Source organism: Monodelphis domestica, chromosome 1 (assembly GCF_027887165.1).
Source record: "Monodelphis domestica isolate mMonDom1 chromosome 1, mMonDom1.pri, whole genome shotgun sequence".
Lineage (NCBI taxonomy): Eukaryota > Metazoa > Chordata > Mammalia > Didelphimorphia > Didelphidae > Monodelphis > Monodelphis domestica.
The window spans coordinates 326,651,376-326,672,653 of record NC_077227.1 but is presented as its reverse complement, the minus strand read 5'-3'; the positions used below and the strand labels follow the sequence as shown (position 1 = coordinate 326,672,653).

The following is a 21,278-nucleotide window of genomic DNA, read 5'->3' as shown; positions in this document are numbered from 1 at the left end:
AAGTAATTTCAGTCTTAGAGAGTTGCCTAGTGAATTTAGGGCTTCCAGGCTCAGAGACTGCTCTCTAATCACTATACCATCTTACCTCTCAAGTAATGAATATCTATGAAAATTTGTATTCACTAACATATAATTAAGTGTTTAATACTTAACACATTCATTCTCTCTTGAATATTTCTGTCTGGCCTGAGAAAATAACCATCTAGTCACAAAAAAGTTTCTCAAGGGAAATCAAATGCAAGATTTGCTCACTATCGTAGTTTTAATGCACTTCAAAAGAATTATTTTGCTAGAAAAGCATCAGGCTAAAAATTAAAAAAAAAAAGTAAATTGTGCAAAATACCTTTTTAAAAAATTAACAAGATAATACTTGATCCTACTTGGGGGTGAATACACCTGTATTTAAATAGTTAACACAAGTTGAACTAATAGGCTAGAGTATGACACAGAGGGTAAAGAACAGAACTCAGTCAGAAAGACCTAGGTTCCAGTCTAGCCTCAGACACATACTGGCTATTTGATACTTAACCTCTTAGTTGCCCTTATAAAAATAAGTTCTGGAACTAGAAGGGAATTTAGAGGTTGTCTAATCCTTCTCCAGGTAACTGTAAGACTAAATTTCAGAGCACTTCCTGACCTTACATAGGTGGAGATTTTTTCAAAGGGAGTTCCCTACACCAAGGAAATCATAGGTCTGGGCTTAACAGTATAAAAGAATTTCATCCTTTAAACTTCCTCCCACCACCCACAAACAGACATTCTGCAGAGGAGCTAGAACTCACTCAGTGTTTGAAATTGAAAGATTTTCCACTAAAAGATAGTAAAGCAAACACTTGGAAAAAAATTCATAAAACCTAGACATCCTGGTTCATCCCACAAGACACTCCCATCAGTGAAAACATCATGTTTTTATTGGCTGTTCCCTATTTCTGGAATTTTCTCCTTCCTTATCTCCACCTCCTGGCTCCCCTGGTTTCCTTCAATTCCTACCTTCTGCAAGAAACTCTTCAAAGTCCTTCACAGTTTTTAAGCCTTCCCTCTGAGATTTTGTCCAATTTTACCCTTTATATATCTTGTTTGTATGTTGTCTCCCAGATTACACTGTGAGCTCCTTGAAGGCAGGGATTGCTTTTCCCCTTTCTTCTTTGTACACTCAGGGCCTGGCACATAGCAGGCACTTAATCAAAAGCTAGTTGACATGACATAACATTAATTCTCATATGAAGATCTTACCTAATACAAAATAATCCAAAGAAGCTAAAAGATATAGATTACTAACACTAAGTAAAGATTTATGATAGTATTTGACGATAAGAGATTGTTTAAATGTAACTATAGTTTCTTTTAGCTAAGCATCACGATCCTCCCAATTAAAGAATGAGATGCTTCAAAGATATGAGCATGGGGTCATTCATTGCACCTTGGAATAAGATGTTAAGAAGTAGAATTTTTAAGAAGACAAAGGCTCTTTATATATAACCTCCAAACATCTCTCTTCATTTTTCCAGTTGCAACTAAAATTTAGTTTGGTCATAATTCTAGACTGGTCTAAATGTCACTGACAAGAGAAAGGCTACTGCAAAAAGAAATGATAGGTGCTGATATTTTATTAACTGAAGTTAGCAAACTATTTATATAGTAGTTTTAAAAATTGTTTCATATCATTTTCATTTCATGACATCTCATCACAAACTGGATCACACATCTAATAATAAAAGAAATATAACAGGATTTTTGAGTAAGGAAAACTATAGTAGATAACTTGTTTTTTCACCTTAGATTACTGTTTCAGGAAAGAACTGGATTTATGATTTCAGATTAGGATTAGAGAAGGGAGACAGACTTTTAGTGTCTTCAAGATATAAACTGAGGAGTTTCCTGAGAAAATGTACTTTGAGAAACACTGTTCTAACTCAACATTCTTTGAAAGAAAAAAAAAACTTCAGAAAAACAGAGTATTTTACCACACTACTTAGTACTAATTTGGAGTACTTACCTATTATGTATGTACAAATACAGCTACAGCCAGATCACATGCTATATAAACAATACTAGAATACAGAATTGAATAAGAATAAAAAGCAGGCTGAATGGAATATGGGAAACATTAAGGTACTTTTAAAAATTCCAACTTTCTCAATAAAACAAAAACTCAACTTTTAAAACACCAATAGTCTTTTTGGTGATACTTTATGGATACGAATCAAGGAATACTACAATCTGAGGGCAGGCCAAAGGTCAATGAAAAGCTCAGTGGGTATCAATAGGCTGTAGTATATTTCTAATGAAGATTTATGTATAAAAAGCAGCATAAAAGATATTAACTGAGGTATAATTAGAAAAGGAAGTGAGTTAATATATATTTATAAAGAAGGATAACATCTGGGCATCTGTTACTGGTGCCCATGTATTGTCAAAGTATTTAGAGAAGGTTCCTGTAAGCTACTGGATCTATTCAGGAACATGTAGATAGAAGTCACAGAGAATGAGGTGTGGATGAATTGCAACCTGTACCACTTGGGGGAGTATCTTCATCAATGAGATGTATGAAATACTGAGAGTAAGTTATAGACAACTGATTCACTTTGTTTCTTAAATGCTAAAACTGTCATTTCTGATCAAGGTTTTGAGAAAATATGGGTACAGATTCCTCTTTTAAAAAATAAATCTTTGGAGGGGGACTTCATTAAAAAACAGAAAGAACATAAGAGAATTGCATAAATGTACTTGTTTATAAACAAAATAATGAGCACTAAAATAGTAGTAAGGATAATAATTCTTTTAAATTCTTTCACTAAATTTATTCACTTTCTATTGATTCTCCAGATCATGCTCAGAAATTTAATGAGGAAACACAATTATAAAACAGAAAATTTTTCATATATCTCACTATAATATTTCCTAATTAAGAATGGAGGGAGTGGGAAATGAAACTCACAAATTAATGGCTACTCCTTTCTAATGCTAAATTTGAGGAAGCTGACAGCACTGAGTGAAGCAATAAGTAAAGGCTGTAGGAAATAGAATTATAGATTTAGAGCTGGAAGGGATCTGGAGGTCATAGTGCAAGTCCCCCTCATTTTACATATGAGGACATAAGTCTACGCCCAGGGTCACACAGCTAAGTCAAAAATAACTGACTGCAATCAAGTAAATTATTTTCCTCCTCATTAGGCATATGTGTATGGAATGATAGAGCTTGTACATATAAGAACAAGTAGGGCATATTTTCTACAATTTTCCTATAGCTGAAAAAGTGTAGTGGAGAAAAGGAAAATAGTTCTCTAAGCAACCTGTTTAAAGAAGCAGAAACCTAGGAGATGAGAAAGTGCTATTTCTTTCCTTTCCTACTAAAGATTTGGTATCAAGAGAAAGGAAGGAAACAGTGCTATTTCCACTGAAACACAATGAGGAATAGTTTGGGGGGTGGGAGGGGAGCTGTGGGATGGAGTGTGAAATCTTAAGCATTAGGCCTTGGATTTACTACCAGGAGTAGCAAAAGGAAGACCAGGAGAAGAAAGAAAATAAATTGACTACCTGAAATGAGGAATTTTGACACAAGAGGGTCAAAGAGTTTCGAAAGGGGAGAGAGACATACACAGGAACCCTGAAAAGAATTGAGAAGACAGACACAACATGCAGTGACACAAACAGTGACCTAAAAGGAAGGGGTACAAGGCAGACAGTGACAGAACACACAATGACACAGACAGGAAATTGACAGGCCCACAGAGTGGATGTTGGGGGTGGGTGGTGGGTAGAGGAGGTGGGGATGGATATCCACAGGTTGAGGGAGCCAGAAACGTGGCGGGGGGGGGGAGGAGAGGCTGGAAACTGGGGGTAAGAGGGAGAGACAAACAGACGTGGTGAGAAGGGGTGGAGACGGACATGTTTGGGGAGGGGGGAGCAGACACCGCGAGAGGGGTGGAGGTATGGAGAAGACAGGCCGACACGGTGACAGGGGTGGGAGTAACCAGATTGGGTGATTTGAGGGGGCCATAGGGGCGGGAGGTGAGAACAGCCCGAGGTGACGGAGGAAGAGAAGACCAGCACACCCCGTGACGTGAGGACAGACACATGGTGACACAGAGGTGGGGGGGACAGCCACAGCGCCACAGAGGAAGAAGCGCAGGGACAGGGAACGAGGCTTTCTCCATTTTCTCCTCAATTCCCCTCCCCAAGAACAGAATCAAAGCAGCAAGAGAGGAGCGGCCATTCCCTACCCGCCTCATTCTCCCCACCCCCCACCCCCGACCGCCTGTCTCCGAGGGCAAGGGACGCAGGGACCCGTCCCCGGGGGCAGCGCCCCCTTTGCCCAGCTTAGATGGCAGGCCAGAGGAGGCAGTAGGAAGCGCAGGGCCGGAGGGCAGGGTGGCGCGGGATGGAGTGGATCCCAGCTCCGAGGGCCGAGCAGGGAACTGGGCTTCCCTTCTCGATTCTCGGGGCGGGGGCGGCTGCCACCACCACCACCACCACTCACCTTTCGGCTTCTCTCCTTCCGGCGGCAGCGGCGGTGGCGGCGGCAACGGCGGCGGCGGCGGCAGCAGCAGCAGCAGCAGCAGCAGTAGCAGTAGCAGTAGCAGTAGCGGCGGTAGGGGCAGCAGCGGCGGCGGCGCCTTCACTTCAGTCAGCACCCCACGGTCCGCCTCAACCAACCCCGCGGACGCGGCGGCGGCCGGGGAGGCGGGGGAAGCCAGGGGCGGAGGCAGCCCTGAGAGCGCTGCAGCTACACACCCAACCCCGCTTCTCCAGCCCCCCGGGAGCCCCACCCCCGACCGCCACCCCCACCGTTCATTGGTCGACTTGACTCCTCCCGGCCCCCCCCCCCCCTCGAGGCGCGGGAGCGGCCCCGGCTGGAGTTCATTGGTCGGTTGCTCCTCCTCTTCCCCCACGCCATCCAGCTGTCACTCCAACCGTTCTTTCTCCAGCCCCATGAGCTGGTGGGCTCTCGAAGGCCAGAAGAGCCGGCTAAGCTCTTGCCAGCTCCATAAGAGTGATTGGAGGAAGAGGATCCTTGCACTGGCCCCTTCGGTCCTTTAATTGGTGAACTGTCGCGCCTAGTCACGCCCTTGACGCTCAGGGTTCCGTTAGCAGGCTAGGTTGGTCGCGAAATTGCATTTTCCTAGTGGGGGGCGGAACCGTTAAGCTTTTTTGCTCCTCCTCCTCTAGCACTACCAAACCCACTTAACATCGCCCCGCCCCAAGCCTTGGCTCTTTCCTTTTTAAGCCTTCTTCTCTCTTTTGATTGGTTGAAAGGTGGGTGCTTCGCCCTGCCCCTCTCTCCTAGTCTTTTCCTTCTCTTCTTCCTCTTCCTCCTCCGTTTTTCACGTTTCCCAAAAGAGGACGCCGCGTAATGACGTCTGCTCCCTAGCATCCCGCGTCCAAAATGGCCGCCGTCGGCGATGAGAGACGTCGCTAAGGAGCACTTCGGGAGGTGGCGGGTGAGTGAAGGGTCGGAGCGAGCGCCCCGCGTGCCCTGGCGCCCCGCGTGCCCGAGTGTTAGGGGGCGGGAGTGAGGGCTCCGCCCTGATTCTGCAACGGCAGAGCCCCGAAAACAGTTAACGGGGACGACGCGGGCCTGGCCTGATCGGCGCGGCGCAGTCGGTAAAAAGAGCGGGCCTCGGGTGTGGGCTCGGGACACGCCGACACCCAAACGAGAGGAAAGGGGCCGGGCCGGGCCTTGGTGCCCAGGGTCCGTATGGTAGAGTCGGACTTGACTTCTTGGAGACCCTCGTAGCCTGGGGGCGCCTCCTAACCCTGAGGAAGAGGACTTTTGGGGGGCAAAGGAAGAGTGGCCGCGGGTTGGGGGGGAGGGGGAATTGGGAGGAAACGTCCCGCCTGAGGCACGGCCCGGAGAAGCCCCACAGGTACAATGATTGACTTCTGGGTTGGTCTGTCACCTTACCAGCTCTCCCCTCACTTGCCCCCTCTCGTGTTTTGCCTGGAGTGGGCGCGGAGCCCTGGGTTTGGCCCGGTAATGTGAGTAATCCAGAAGGAAAACACCTGAAGAAGCGGGCTAAATCATGGTTCTCTCCTCAGGCAGCTCAAAGGCAATCGATCCTTTACAAAACTAAACGTTTTGTCTTTAACCTTACTTTGCTTTAAGGTTTTTCTGTTTTTATTTTTTTTTCACCTAGAATAGTTCATCTAAATTCTGGGGAAAGGTTTTCAGGAGTTGATTATAAGTTCTGTTAACCTGGAAAAAAACACAGAATTACTTTAGTCAGAAAAAACAAGTCTTTAATCAGAAAAGGAATAAGCCCAAATTCGGCTGCTACATAGAACCCATTGCCAAGAACTTTACTGGGCCTACACCCTGAGACTCTGGACATATCCCTTCGAGTATTACCTTGCTAGATGATGACTGAGAAACAACAGAATTTGGGGAACTGAGGAATCAGAAATATGGTTGATTGGCTATGGCTATAAGGAAATGAGAAGTACAAGGCAGGATTATCCGGGAGAGGATGATGCTTTACAATAGATACAAAAGGGACAGATCCAGCCAAGGGCTGGGCTACCTGGGAAAGGACTCTAATACAGTGGAAGAAACTACCAGGACATAAAGGGCACTTAACACCTGATTAAGTCTGCTAACTGCCACTAACTAACCTAACTGGGACCACCAGGTACTTAAAGGTTTATGGGTGGTCTGAAACCTATGAGTCTGAGACCTTCCTCCAGGCCAAACCCAAATGTGACCAGAGCAAACTTGGAGATCTCCCAGTTTCAAGTTGTTACAAACTTGGGGTTTCTAGATTCCAAGTTCACAGTTCTTAAATTTCTGTAGTCTGTTGGCATGATGAATAACGCAGTATTGAATTACCTTGACCAATTCAACTGAACTTCAGCTAAGTCATCATGCTCCTTGAAGAAATAAACTAAGAAGGTTCCTTTTATCTGTAGCAGTATTCTTTTTTTTCTTGTTTTTAAAAATACTCTAGAAGAGAGAAACCAAGGTTAGGTACTGAATTTGGAGGACCTGGATTTTATTCCTTTCTGCTTAAAACCTCACCATAGGCAAGTCACTTCTCTGAAACTCAATTTTGTCAGTATAGAAAATGAGGGTGTTGGGTGCCATAATTTCTTCTAGTCCTTTAATCCTAAGAAAGATTTTAATGAAACTTTATACAGCATTTTTTGGTTGAGACACAAACTTGCTATTTGGTGTATATATATACACACAAACACAATGTATATATTAACCCTGATTATGTGTATGCATATATCTCACTTGCATTAACGTTACTTTAAATGTAAAATCTGTTTACATTTTTATAGGTTGTTTACATCATAATACATGAAAACCACATTTACCCCCAAATCTGCACTCAGTGTGTTATATAATTGTTTACTGATGGCCTGTAATTTGTACATGTATTTAAAATGATAGTAAAAATGACAGTTTTTTGAGAAGGCAGTGAAAGTTTAATAGGCAGCAATGATAGAAAAATTTTATTGGAGCTGAAAAACTAATATTTTAAATTGGATAATTTGTGGCATATTTACAACACTCACGTTAGAAGTATAGACTGTATTTGGCCAAATATAGTAAATATATACATCAGTATAAATAAACTTAATGATCTCATTGGATATTCCTTCCCAGAATACAGCTAGCTCTCCACCCAATCATGCTTCTCATCTGTGCTGTTTTTGTCTGCATCTTCCTATAAATCCCTCAAGGTCTAACCACTGGTAGAGGCCTTCCTTAAACTATTAAAGTAGTTAACTTAGTAAAGATAGTGTGTTATAGTGGGAAGAATGATGGAGTCTAAGGAACTGGGTTCAAAGCACCCATCTTTCATTACTCAGATGCCTGGCAAGTCTTATGTGTGCCTCAGTTTCTTCATTAAAATGTTGAATGAAGCAAGGCATGTTTATTAAATTTTAAAAGGACACAAAGCTGGGAGAATTACTGTATTGTGTAATGGAGTCGAGATTAGAAATTCTGATAGGCTTTAGTAAGATCTGAATAACTCCTTACTTGTACAAATCTTTAACTGTAGATTATTGAGGTGACACAATAGAAATATAGTGTCCAGGAAAAGGGAAGTAATGATTCCAATGTAGTCTACATTGGTTATGCTAGGTCAGGAATAGTATTCTGTCAGGGTGCCACACTGATAAAAATGAAATGAATTAGTGCTATTTTCTCAGCAACTCTCCTAAAATTGGTTGAAGGAACTGCAAAGGTTTCTCCTGAGGAATTGAAAACTGCATAGAAGCCTTCACATGTCTGAAGAACTATCATTTACTTATGCTTTGAAGATACAGAGAATAGAACCAGAAATAGTGGATAATAGTAGGGAGATAACTTGGTCTATGGAAGCACTTTCTGTTAAGTACACATAACAATGATCCTGGTTACCTTCCAAAGTAATGGGCTGCCTATATAATTTCACATGCTAATATGGAGGCTGAATCAGTAAACAAGCATTTATTAAGCATTGGGGCCAGACATGTACTAAACACTGGGAATGCAAAGACAGAGTGAAAATAGCCCTTGTCCTCTAGGAGCTTACACTCTAATGAGAGAATTAATATGTATACAAATGGCTATATGTATAAATGTGTTAGTGTTTATATGTATGTGTGTGTATGTATATATATAATATCTATATAATAATATCTATATAGGTATATATAGATATTAAGTAACTTTCAAGGAAAAGGCTGCTGGGAATACTGGAAGTGTTTCATGCAGAAAAATGGGATTTGAATTGAGACTTGAAGCTAGGGATTCAAAGAGGCAGAGATGAGGAAAGTATTCTAGGCATGAGGAATAGCCATTGCAAAGGTAAAAGGATAGGAAATGGATTATTTTATATGAAAACCAGCATTAGAACAACTGGCCCTATGAGTGAGTAAAAGGGAATAATGTGCAAGAAAATTAGAAAGAAGATTGTGAAAAAGTTTAGATGCCAGAGGCATTTATATTTAAAGCAATAGCAAGCCAATGAAGTTTTTTGAGATTATGGTCAGTTCCAGGGGCAGAGCCAAGATAGTAGAGTAGAGAAAAGAAGCTCAAGTTCACCATGAGAATTCCTTCCAACTAATATTAAAATAATTCCACAAAATGAATACAGGAGTGAAAGAACCAACAGAGACAAAGAGAAACTAACTTTCAAGAAAAGTAAGACAAGAAAGGCAGAGGACATCTGGGGCAAGAGGGGAGCATAGTCAGTAAGACTGTAGCAAAGAGTGAATAGTAAGCCACACACACCCCCACCCCACATCTGCTTTTCCAGTTTAGGAACCTAAGATCAAGCCAACATTCAAATCCTGAGACCCTGCCTGGGCAAATAGAGGTCCAAGCCAAAGCACACTCCTCGAGGATTCAAAACTATGGTGAAGTCCAGAATCCCAGCCCAGAACAACGTGTGCTGAAGTGGTCTGATCAGTGTGGTCCCAGAGCAAAACTAGTAATCCCAGTCTGGACCTGTGGTGAGGTTGTAGATACCAGTTCAGGGTAGTCAATTGACTCAAGAGAGGGGTCTGGATCTTTTTGTCAAGGGGTATAGGGCAATCAGCTGTGTGCCTTATTGGATCAAGTACAGGGTGAGACCAAAAACTTAAGCCTAAACCTGGGACTAAAAGTTGAGCAGCCCCTAACCTGATCAAGATTGGAGTGAGATCAAACTTATGCTCAACCTGAAGCAAGTCTTTAAGTGATCTTCATCTTGAGGATTAATTGAATTAGCAATGGGAGGAGGCCCTCGGATCTCCCAGCCATCAGACCATCATACCATCTCTGAAGAACTAAAACTGGCAGAAACCCCAAAAATAAACTAATGGAAGGAAGGACTGAGGTTTAAGAGGGTACCCTAACCTTCCAGAAAAGAGCCTACCTATAAAAAGGTGGGGAAAATGAGAAAACAACAAAAAAGAAGCACATAACTAAAGAATTTTTATGGAGACAAACAGTGAGATACAAACACAGAAGGGGACAATGAAACCAAAGCAAACACACACAAAAGTCCAAAAGAAAATTATGAATTGGACACAGATTCTGGAAGAGCTCAAAAAAGACTTCAAAAACCAGTTAAGAGAGGCAGAGGGAAAGTGGGGAAGAGAAATGGAAAAAATGGGGGGGGGGGACCCAAAAGCTGATGGAGAAAAATCAGATCTTAAAAATTAAAATTGAGCAACTAGAAAAGAATGATTTCATGAAAAATCAAGAAACACTAGAACAAAACTAAAAGAATGAAAAAAAAATAGAAGAAAACTTAAAGTTGCTTATTGAAAAAACAACTGACCTAGAAAATGGATCCAGGAGAGACTATAAGAATTTGGACTACCTAAAAGCCATGATAAAAAACACACACACACACACACACACACACACACACACACACACACACACACACACACACACACACACACAAAACCCACAAATTTAAAAAGCTTGGCCATCACAAGAGGTTTTCGAAGAAAACTGCCCAGATATCCTCAAATAAGAAAATAAAATTGTTAATTGAAAGAAATGCTCAACTAACAACTTCCAGGAATATAATAGCCAAGTTCAAGAGCCCTCCAAGCCAGGGAGCAAATACTGTAGAGCTACAATCAGGATCACACAGGACCCTAGTGGCGTCTACATTAAAGGATTGGAAGGCATGGAATATGATATTTAAAAAGGCAAAAGATCTAGGTTTACTACCCATAGTCACCTTCCCCACAAAACTGGGTATATTCTTTCAGAGGGAGAAATGGATATTGAATAAGACAGAAGATTTCAAAGAATTCTTGAGGAATAAGCCAGACCAAAACAAGAAATTTGAAGTCCAAATGCAAGATCCAAGAGAAACCTAAAAAGATAAATAAGAAAGAGAAAAATTAAGGGAATCATTAAGGTCAAATTGTATGTATCTCTACACTGAGAAGAGGATATTTGTAATTCTCAAAAACTACTCTTAGTAGTAGAACAGAGAGAAGGAATATATTTAGAAAGGGTGGGGAAGTAAGCTGATTATGACATGATATATGTGATGTATAATGATATGATTATGAAAGTGGTACAATGTATATCTGTATATGGTATGTAAAAAAATCAAGGGGTGAAAAAGAGGGTTGCAGTGAGAGCAAAGGGAAGAGAGAGGCAGAATAGAGTAAATTAAATAAGATAAAGAGGAGAGAGATTAAGGGCAGGCCTGTGCTTTAGTAAAAATCACTGTGATAGCTGAAAGGAGGCAAAATGGATTGGAATAGGGGAAAGGCTTGAGGCAAACAGAATAATTAGGAGGCTTCACAGAAGTCCAGGCAATCAAGAGATAATGAGGGCCTAAGCTAAGATAGTGGCTGTGGGAAGAAGGGGCTACATACATATGAGAGATGCTGTGGAAATAGAAATAACAAGATTTAACAACTGCATATATGTGTTGAGTCAATAAGCATTTATTGCCTATTCTGTGCAGGCACTGTGCTAAGTGCTGAAGATAGAAAGGCAAGACAGTCTGGCTTGTCCCTGTTCTTGGGGAGCTCAAAATCTATGTACACTGGATAATTTGTAGGTAGTTAGCAGAGAAAAAGGCCTAGTATTAAAGGGCATCTGGAAAGGCCTCTCTTACAAGGTAGGATTTTATCTAGGACCTTAAATAAGTCAGCAGGCAGAGAATTCTGGGTAGGAGGTACACCAGTGAAAATATCCAGTATTTCTTGTTGTTTTGTTTCAGCATTTAAAACTTCTATATCACATCATATGCCATATATTTATCATAACAGTGTAATAAGCATATGCCATTTTTTTAGTTACCTAATTATTAGACACAATTTCCTATATTTTGCTATTACAAAGATGCCTATATGAATGATTTATCATTATAAGGGAGCATCTGCCGTATTACCCGTGAGTTTTGTTTGCTATTGACTTCATTTATAGTCACTGTAGATATTCTCTTAATTTGACAATATTGTGTCTTCCTATGTTTTTTTATTCTTCACATTTGTCATTCAAAAAGAGTTATATTATAATATTCACATATAATTATGCTTGTCTTTTCTCCCAATCATTGGTCACAGTTTGTCATATGCCACAATTTTCTTATTTCCATATTTTGGAAAGACAAGTTATAGTACTATATAGTAGCATGTAGACTAATATAAACTTTAAAACTCTGGTCTTTCATAACATTATTGATTTGCCTCATACTTTTTGGACAACTAGGCTTTCTTTGCTGGTTCATCTCATACACTACCTCTCCTAACTGGGTGTTCTCCAAGGTTCTATCCTAAGCCTCTTTGCTTCTCACTTAATAACCTTATGCAGACTCATTGGTTTAATTGTGACTCCTATGTAAATAACTCCCAGAATTATAAGATTCCTTGATAGATGCAGCAAAATAAATAATTGTTTAAATTAGCATCAATTAAGACACACACAAAAAATGAGGGAAACCTTATTTCTATTGTCATGATGATGTTCTACTACAAAGTTCAAATAGAAGAATTTCCCAGATATTTCACTTTTTATGTGATACTGTGTTGTATGCTTCAAGTTCAAGACTACTACAGAACTCTCCTAATGATAATCAGACTTCTTGGAAGAATTTGGACTATTGGTTCACACAGTAGGAAGCTCTTGTAATAATCCTGATTTGAGGTAGTACGGTATAGACTAAGAAAATAGAGAAAATGGTACAGATGTAATGAATCTTAGAGGCCCCCCCCCCATTTTTAAGCACCCATACTTTCCCTCCCCTCGCCCCATTTGAACAAGTATAAAACGAAATAAAATCCTCAAAACATAAAAGGGCAACTAGGTGACTTAGTGAATAGAGAGACCTAGGCTTGGAAATGGGAGGACCTAGGTTCAAATCCGACCTCAGGCAAGTGTGACCCTGGGCAAGTCAATTAATTCTCATTACCTAGTCCTTAACCATTCTTCTGTCTTAGAAGCAATAAATAGTATTGATTCTAAGATGGAAGGAAAGGGTTTAAAAGTACATGCATACATACATACATACTGTAAAAATGGAGATTTGAACCCCAGACTTCAATCCCCAGAAGTCCTTGCTAGTTACCAGATTGCCCTCTAATCTCCCTGAATTTCACCTGAGTGCGAGATCACAAATTATTATTTAAAGGGGCTCTGCCTACTTGCTTTCTCGGCTTCCGCTTCTAGGGACAGGCGCTCTCTACCTAGCCAGCAAAATGTAGGTTGCACGTGCTTCTTATTTGGTATTTTCTTTATTTCTTAATCATAAGTAAACCTCATAAAAATATAATACCTTTAGCAGAGAAACAAATTTTAATCTTAACAATACATATGGCATGTTGTGGTCTGATAAAAAACATTCCCACATTGGCCATGTCTGAAAACTTATGTCCCTGCATATTTAGTTCACTACCTTTCAGGTAATGAGCAGCATGTTGTTTCATATCCATTCTTCTGGATTTATAGTTTAGTATTGCATTGATGAAAGTTCTGAGGTTTTTCAGATTTGTTTTTAGCCTTTAAATTGTTCTAATTTTGCTCACTTTACTGTGTCATTTTTCAAAGATGTTTTCAGATTCCTCTAAAATGATCCTTTTATTTCTTCTGATATCATATTCATCTGCTGCAATTTGTTTAGCCATTCCCCAGTAGGAAGATAATCCATTTCAAACTTTTGGCTGCTCAGCAAGACAGTCTATGAGAAATCCAAAGGTGCCAACTTTGGGGACAAAAATCCACTAATTGGCAAAAACTGATGGGAAAATTGGAAGACAGTGTGGGAGAGATTAGGTTTAGATCAACATCTCACACCTTTCACCAAGATAAACTCAGAATGGGTGAGTGACTTGAATATAAAAAAAGGAAACTATAAGTAAATTTGGTGAACACAAAATAGTATATTTGTCATATCTATGGGAAAGGAAAAACTTTAAGGCGCCAACAAGCAAGAGTTAGAAAAAATTACAAAATGTAAAATAAATAATTTTGATTATATTAAATTAAAAAGGTTTTGTGCAAACAAAATCAATGCAACCAAAATTAGAAGGGAAGCAACAAATTGGGAAAAAATCTTCATAACAAAAAACTGACAAAGGTCAAATTACTCATTTATAAAGATAAAGAAATCAAAACTATCAATAAGCACATGAAAAAGTGTTCTAAATCTCTTATAATCAGAAAATGCAAATCAAAACAACTGAAGTACCACCTCACCTATAACAGATTGGCTAACATGACAGCAAAGGAAAGTAATAAATGTTGGAGGGGATGTGGAAAAATTGGGATATTAAATGAATTGCTGGTGGAGTTGTTAATTGATCCCACCATTCTGGAAGGCAATTTGTGTCCAAAGGGCACTAAGACTATCTGCCCTTTGATCTAGCTGTAGCACTGCTGGGTTTGTGCCCCAAAGAGATAATGAGGAAAAAGACTTGTACAAGAATATTCATAGCCATGCTCTTTGTGGTGGCAAAAAATTGGGAAATATGAAGATGCCCTCAATTGGGGAATGGCTGAACAAATTGTGGTATATGTTGGTGATGGAATATTATTGTGCTCAAAGAAACAATGAACTGGAGAAATTCCATGTGACCTGGAACAACCTCCAGGAATTGGTGCAGAGTGAAAGGAGCAGAACCAGGAAAACCTTATACAGGGAGGATAGATACATTGTGGTACAATCAAATGTAATGGACTTAGCAGCAATGCAATGCAATTGATGATCCAGGACAGTTCTGAAGGACTTAGGAGAAAGAACACTATCCACATTCAGAGAAAGAACAGTAGGAATAGAAACAGAAGAAAAATAACTGCTTGATCACGTGGGTCAATGGGGATATGATTGGGGTTATAGGCTGTAAATAATCATCCTAGGGCAAATATCAATAATATGGAAATAGGTCTTGACTAATGGCATGTGTAAAACCCAGTGGAATTGTGTCAGCTACAGGAGAGGGGTGGAAGGAGGGGAGGGAAAGACCATTTTTGTAACCTTGGAAAAATACTCTAAATTAATTAAATAAAATTAAAAAACAAAACTTTTGGCTGCTGTGAGAAGAAGTGGCAAAAAATGTTTTGGAAATGGGCCTCTTATTGATAAGATTCAAAGGGGTATACAAAGTTTAGTAATTTGGGGGGGGTTATAGTTCCACATTGCTTTCTACAATGACTGGATCCATTCAAAACTCCACTCACAATGCACTGATGTACCAATTTCCCCATAGTCCTTAATATTTGTCACCTCTTTTGTAAGGTTTGTCAAGTGTAGTAGGTGTAGAGTAGAACTTTAGACTTGCTTTAATATGCATTTCTCTAATTGTTGATGGAGAATTTTTTCATATAATTATTGATAATTTGGCATCGTTCTTTTGAAAGCTATCTGTTCTTATCCTTTGGCCATGTTTTTATCTAGAAGAAGAGGAGCTCTTAGTCATGTGTGAATCAGTTCCAATCAATTAGAAATTAGATTTTATCAGAAAAACTTACTCTAAAGACACAGAATTTAAAACAGAAAAGTACATATCTCTGTTCTAGACATTTGGATAATTGAATAACACTTTCTGTAATAAGAACTAACTCATTTTAAAAATATCAATTTTTTTATTGGTGCAATATATCTATGAAATCTGAAGAATCATAATAATGGTTGCCCAAAGGACAATGGAGGAGTGTATTGTGAATTCAGGTTGGGTTGGGTTGAGCATATTATTAACAATTCAGCTTAAGTGACAAAGGAAGTAGCATGAAACAGTGGAAAAGGCTCTGGTTCTGACATCTATATGGATGTGTCTGTGGGCAAGCTGTTTAAGATCTTGAATTTCAGTTTCCTCATTTATAAAATGAGGAAGTTGGAACAGATAACTTTTCAGGTCCTTTCTAAATCTGTTACCTATCCTTTAGAATTCAGTGAATATATGATCAGAAGAGATGGACATCCTGAATTCTTCACTAATACTAATTTCAAACTAAACCACCCAAAGGAAGGCTTTGAGCAGTCACTGGAGGGTTTCTGGGAGGACATGAACAAGAGTCATGTAAGTAGAAATGGGCTGTGATCTGGATTACTGAAGGGAGTACTTGCATTGGTGAGATTTTGGATCCAGTTAAGTAGTTTGAAGTATTCTGGTTTAATTGGCATTGATACCTCTTCAACCCAAGCAGTTTGCAAACCCATACCCATCTTAGAAAATGGCTTCATACGGTGCAAAATAGCCAGTTTTCACCTAACTTTGCAATAATGAGCCATTCCAAATTTAAGCTGGTCCTCAAACTTAGACCATTGCCTTGCAGCTTGTTCATGGAGTCATAGAACTGAAGAGGTCTTAGAGATCCTCTTACATTTTATAAGTGAATTTGATTATATCTTGTTCTCAAATCACTTTTGAGGGTTTTTAAATGAAGAGTAGGAAAACCCAGTAATATATATACATATACACACACTCTCTGATCTAAAATATATGAAAAATAAGAGAAGTAGTGAATCAGAGTATTTCCCCCGCTTTTTTCAGAATTTAATGTATACACCAAGAAAAACTATATATTATAAAAAGAGGGCAGCTGGGTGTCTCAAAGGATTGAGAGATGGGCCCAGAGAAGGGAGGTCCTGGGTTCAAATTTGGCCTCAGATACTTCCTTGCTGTGTGACCCCGGGCAAGTCATTTAACCTCCATTTCATATTCCTTAATGCTCTTCTGCCTTAGTACTGTAGTATTGATTCTGAGCCAGAAGGTAGGGGTTTAAAAAAAAAAAAAACAGAAGCCATGAATCTCTGTTGAAAGCATACAGCTTTACTTTCTTAAAAGTACATATAGTTCATATGTTACTTTCAATGTTATGCTGCTTGTCTGAACATCCGGTCTTTTCTATGCATTTTTAAAAATGTTTCATTGATCCTCTATAGAAAGATGTAGAACTTGTAACAAGTGAACAAGTGTTGTGTTGAATGTAATGAGCGAGAGGTAGGAATCTTTGAATAATGGTATCTTCCTCAGAATCTAAGAATTGGAAGGGACCTCAGATCAGTTTAATGATCCAAAAATTGCTTGTGCAGCCTGTACTCTTTTCATCTCCATTTCTATGAAGCCTGTCCTGATTCCCCCAGTTGCTAGTTCCTTTTCTCTGAAACTACTGTTTATATATATTTTTATCAGTTTTGCTGTGACACTTTTTAAATTGTTCCAGTGGGATTGGTATATTAAAAAACAATTTGAGCATAGCAACAATTTTGTATTTGCTTATGAAGGATTTTGTCATTAAGGAGAATGTACCACTATATCTGAGAATGGGCGGGTGGCATACTTCTGTAGACATATTAGGGTAGAATGCTACTGGCATGTGGTAGAACCTGTGGAAAGAGGAGATACTGGCTCCAATTGAAAGGAAGTTCTGCAGTGGTTATTTTCCTTGAGCCAGAGAGGAAAGAAAAACAAGATACCCAGTGTGCTCCACCTCAGAATAGATATAATGAAAACCAGGTCCCTTAGTTTAGAAACTGCTTCAGTGGAAATGGGGGAGGTCTGGAGGGGTGGGGGTGAGGGGTTACTACTTGGACACCTCACAGAAAGCTTAAGCCAAAGGTTTCATATTCCTGGTCACTGGTAAATCCCACCTTTGTCCTCCACAGGGCAGCAGCTAGCATTGTTGGTGATGCAATTCCCACAGTGTGGTTCTTCAAGTCAAGGCTTCTGTGACTTTTCCTGAAACTGAGTTTGAGTGCTGTGTCCCTAACCCCATTTTCTCAGTAAACCCTTATGGTTTTTCTGTTGCATACTATGGTAATTTTTAGGAACCCATGTTATAACAAACCTACCTATACTTATGTATGTAATTGTCTCCACCATTAGAATGTAAGTTTCATCCTCACAGCATTGTTTTCACTCTGGTTATATCCTCATTGCCTAGCACAATACTTGGCAATAATAAATATTTGTTTGTTGATTAATTATACCCCCAAATAGTGATTATCTGATTATTGCTTTGAATCCTCTGAGGAGTGAAAGCCTACTGCCTCTGAGAGGGCACTTTCCACCTTTGGAGAGCTATAATCAAAAGTTTTTCCTTAAATTAATATCTTTTTCTCCATAGCTTCCACTCTCATATTTCTAGTATCTTCTACTCAAGCAGAATAAATCTAATATCTCTTCCTTGTGAAAGTCCTTTAAATAATGTCATTATTCTTTTTTTTTTCCAGGATAAGTATACCCTTTTCCTTTAAGAAAAGATTCACCCATATTGATCACCATCAATACTCTAGGTTCCACTTTCTCATTGTCCTTGCTAAATTGTGCTCTGTACACCACACCCAGAATACTGACTGGAAGATCTGATAGGATTTTCAATTTCCCTAGTCCTAGACATTTGGTTTGTCCTCAAGCAAGCCTTTAATCACTACCATATCTTACATCATTGATTCATATTGTTTGTTGTGCAATAAGTTGGGGGAGCCCCCCCAATCATTTGTAAATTAACCTTTTCCTAACCCCACTTCCCTGTATTCTACTTGTGAAGCTGATTTGGGGCACCTATTTATCACTTTTAAGTTTCAAGTAATAGGGTTCATTTCTAGTATGAACTGTTCTTAGTCCAGCTATGCTTATCTCTTTGAGATGACTTTCTTTTTCTAGATTTTCCCCAACCATACTTGTGATAAATACAGTTCAGAATTTTGCTAGAAATGAAGGACAAGGTCACCAGCCTATGGTTTTCAGACTGTTTTCCCTTTTTAGAAAATTAATACATTTATTATCATTCAGCCCTGCATCTCTTCTCCCCTGTCCTCTCAGAATCACTAACGGTGGCTCACCTATCACATCTACTAGTTCTTTTAGATTACAGTGGAATGTGTTTACGTAAGAGTAGATGGGAACTTTCTGTTTCCTTGCTTTTCACAAATATAACCTTATTAACCATTTTTCTTTTCTAGACCAATGTGGTTCTTGACATACAAAGAGTAGAGCAGATCTACTTTTTTCTCCATTGAGTCTATTATTATTTCATCTATTGCAATCATCATTTATTATCTTTTCTTGATCTTTTGACTAAAATAAAATTCAAACCACCTTTTTTGTTTCTTGTTCTCTGATACTGTTTAAAAGTTTATTGATGTGTGTGTATGAGGGAATTCACTCTTTAGACCACTCCTCTTTCCTCCATCTTTGATTTTTCCTTTTACTATCTTCAGAATAGGCACCTTAGGAGCTCTTTGAATCCAACCTCATTTTATAGATGAAAAAATGAGACCTATAGAGGTTGTGGCTGCCCAACAGCCGCAGGTAGTAATCACTAACTGTGGGTTTTTTACCTAAATTCTTTGACTCCAGAGCTAATGTTCTTTCCATTGTACCACTCTACCTTCCCCTGAAACTTTTGAAATCTGGAGGGTAGTCAAACTTTGCCTTGCTTCCTCCATTTCCTAATATTTCTACCCCAGCAACTTTATCATTGATAATCAAGTCCATAATGCAATTTCTCCTTGTTCATTTCTCAAACATTTGAAGTATGAAATTATCATTAAAGCAAGCTTGAAAATCACTAGTTCCTTCTTTTCAGAAAAGTAGGTCCAGCAGATGCCTGCATGAATAAAATTGGCCACCTCCACTTTGTCATCCCTCTGTGTCAGGCAGGACTTGTTATCTATTTCTTGATATACCTATTTCCCTTCTGTCTGCAGTGACCCTGTTTATATACTTAGATGACTATAACTTTTGCTTCTCCCCCCACTGATCTTCATTCAAATGCACTACACTCCCCCAACTCATTCTTGATTTCCTCATATTAGTATATCATCTTAATGTGCAGTGATACTAGGAACCCCTTCCCCTTTTTCTTAACATCTTGTACTCTTCTAGAGCCATATTCTAGTCATGGGTTTCAGGATATTTTGATATAGGGTACTGATTTGTATAAAGAAGAATAATGAATTCAGTTTAAGTTGAATTCGAAATATAAAGTGGCCACTTAATTAGATATATCCTGTAGGCAGTTGGACTTTACCTAAGACTTAAGTTAAATTAATGTTAAAATAAGGGAAATGCTCAAACAATGAAATAATTACCTTTATGTAGCCAGGAGCCCTCCCTTGCAACATTTTTATAGTCAAGCATATATATTATTTTTTAAATCTGTGGTATAATCTTGCAAAATAGATTAAGCAGTACAACTAGGTCTCTGATAATTTACTCGGGCATTTACTTGGTCTCATTTTGGGGACATTCCTTTTAAGTGTCCAATGGAGAAATTAATAATTTTAAGAGATGGAGAATCAGTTTGAACTATATAGACAATCTCAAAGGGATCTTACAACTTTTACCTTTCTGTGATTTAAGTATCTTCATAAGTTTTGAAAAAAATCACATACTGCCCTACATAAAAAAAAAGAGAAATAACAGAAAATGAGACAAGCATGGCAAGATAAACATATAACCTTTCTACTTCCCCAGGATTCTTACCAACTTTGACATATAACTCTTTACCTGTTTTCTGTTCTTACAAAAGAAGAATCTGTTCCATCAGAGAGGTTTGACTGTGGAGCTTTATATTGCAGCAGTGCTTTTCATTACCCTGAAAGAAAAAGGGTTTGGAATGGGTTGGAAGTTACAAAAGAGCAGCTTCAGTTGTGAAATGTGGAGCTTTCAGTAACAAGAAATTCTGGCTCTTAGAGATTGATTGTGATGGAATAATAATGTAGGTGGTACCTCCTTTCCTCACAATATTTTAGAACTAGAAGGAACCTTAGAAATAGCCAAAAAGCCCATCTTTTACAGAAGAGAAAATTTAGACTCGGGAATTATATCTAAAGTCATCCAGCTAATTAGTGACAGAGCCTAAATTAGTATTTCCTGAATTAAAACCCAAAGCTTTTCTACTAGAACATATTATATATTATAATGGAGAAAACGTTAGACTGGAAGTCAGTGAGTATATTTAGACCAAACTAGCTAGGTGGCTTTAAGAATCATTTTGTGCATATTGATCCTTATCTACAAAATAAGGGTTATGATTCTATCTGTCCTACCTGTCTTATAAGGAAGTTTGTAAAACCAAATATTGTAATATCAAAGAACAATGAAAAGTTAAAAACCTTGTTTATGTAAATCTAAAATATTTCTTGGCTACTGATAAATTGACAGCATAGGTGGATGGAAAATTAGATTCATTTAAATGAAAACCCATAGTGAATAGAATGTCAAGGTATGGAGGAGAGTTGGTTCTCAGCCTTTCTTCTTTCTTTCTTTTTTTTTTTAACCCTTACCTTCCGTCTTGGAATCAATCCAAGGCAGACGAGTGGTAAGGGCTAGGCAATGGGGGTTAAGTGACTTGCTGAGGGTCATACAGCTGGTAAGTG

General features: G+C 39.0%; 2 protein-coding genes and 1 long non-coding RNA gene across 12 annotated transcripts in view; 1 reads left to right on the top strand and 2 right to left on the bottom strand.

Moving 5' to 3' along the window:
- Window positions 1–4,659, bottom strand: part of SETD3 (SET domain containing 3, actin N3(tau)-histidine methyltransferase) — a 110,003-nt gene extending 105,344 nt beyond the window's left edge. The window contains exon 1 of one of the 3 annotated variants that reach the window (XM_007473604.3): window positions 4,481–4,659. The gene's annotated coding sequence lies outside the window, so the exon portion shown is untranslated. Of the gene's footprint in view, window positions 1–1,996; window positions 3,746–4,480 lie in introns of those variants that run through there. The other 2 variants (XM_001367773.5, XM_007473603.3) reach the window with 2 other exon arrangements.
- Window positions 4,660–4,962: 303 nt separating this feature from the next.
- The window catches only part of CCNK (cyclin K), a 48,573-nt gene continuing 32,257 nt past the window's right edge, over window positions 4,963–21,278 (top strand). For 2 of the 8 annotated variants that reach the window (XM_056811299.1, XM_001367693.4), the window contains exon 1: window positions 5,307–5,441. The gene's annotated coding sequence lies outside the window, so the exon portion shown is untranslated. Of the gene's footprint in view, window positions 5,100–5,306; window positions 5,442–5,474; window positions 5,605–5,730; window positions 5,868–15,835; window positions 15,970–20,585; window positions 20,848–21,278 lie in introns of those variants that run through there. The other 6 variants (XM_016431506.2, XM_016431507.2, XM_016431512.2 and 3 more) reach the window with 6 other exon arrangements.
- Window positions 6,078–20,556, bottom strand: LOC107651750 (uncharacterized). Its single transcript, XR_001628718.2, has 4 exons — window positions 20,407–20,556; window positions 20,244–20,295; window positions 6,827–6,940; window positions 6,078–6,196 (listed from the first exon to the last, which is right to left on the bottom strand). It is a non-coding gene; the product is annotated as an uncharacterized LOC107651750 (long non-coding RNA).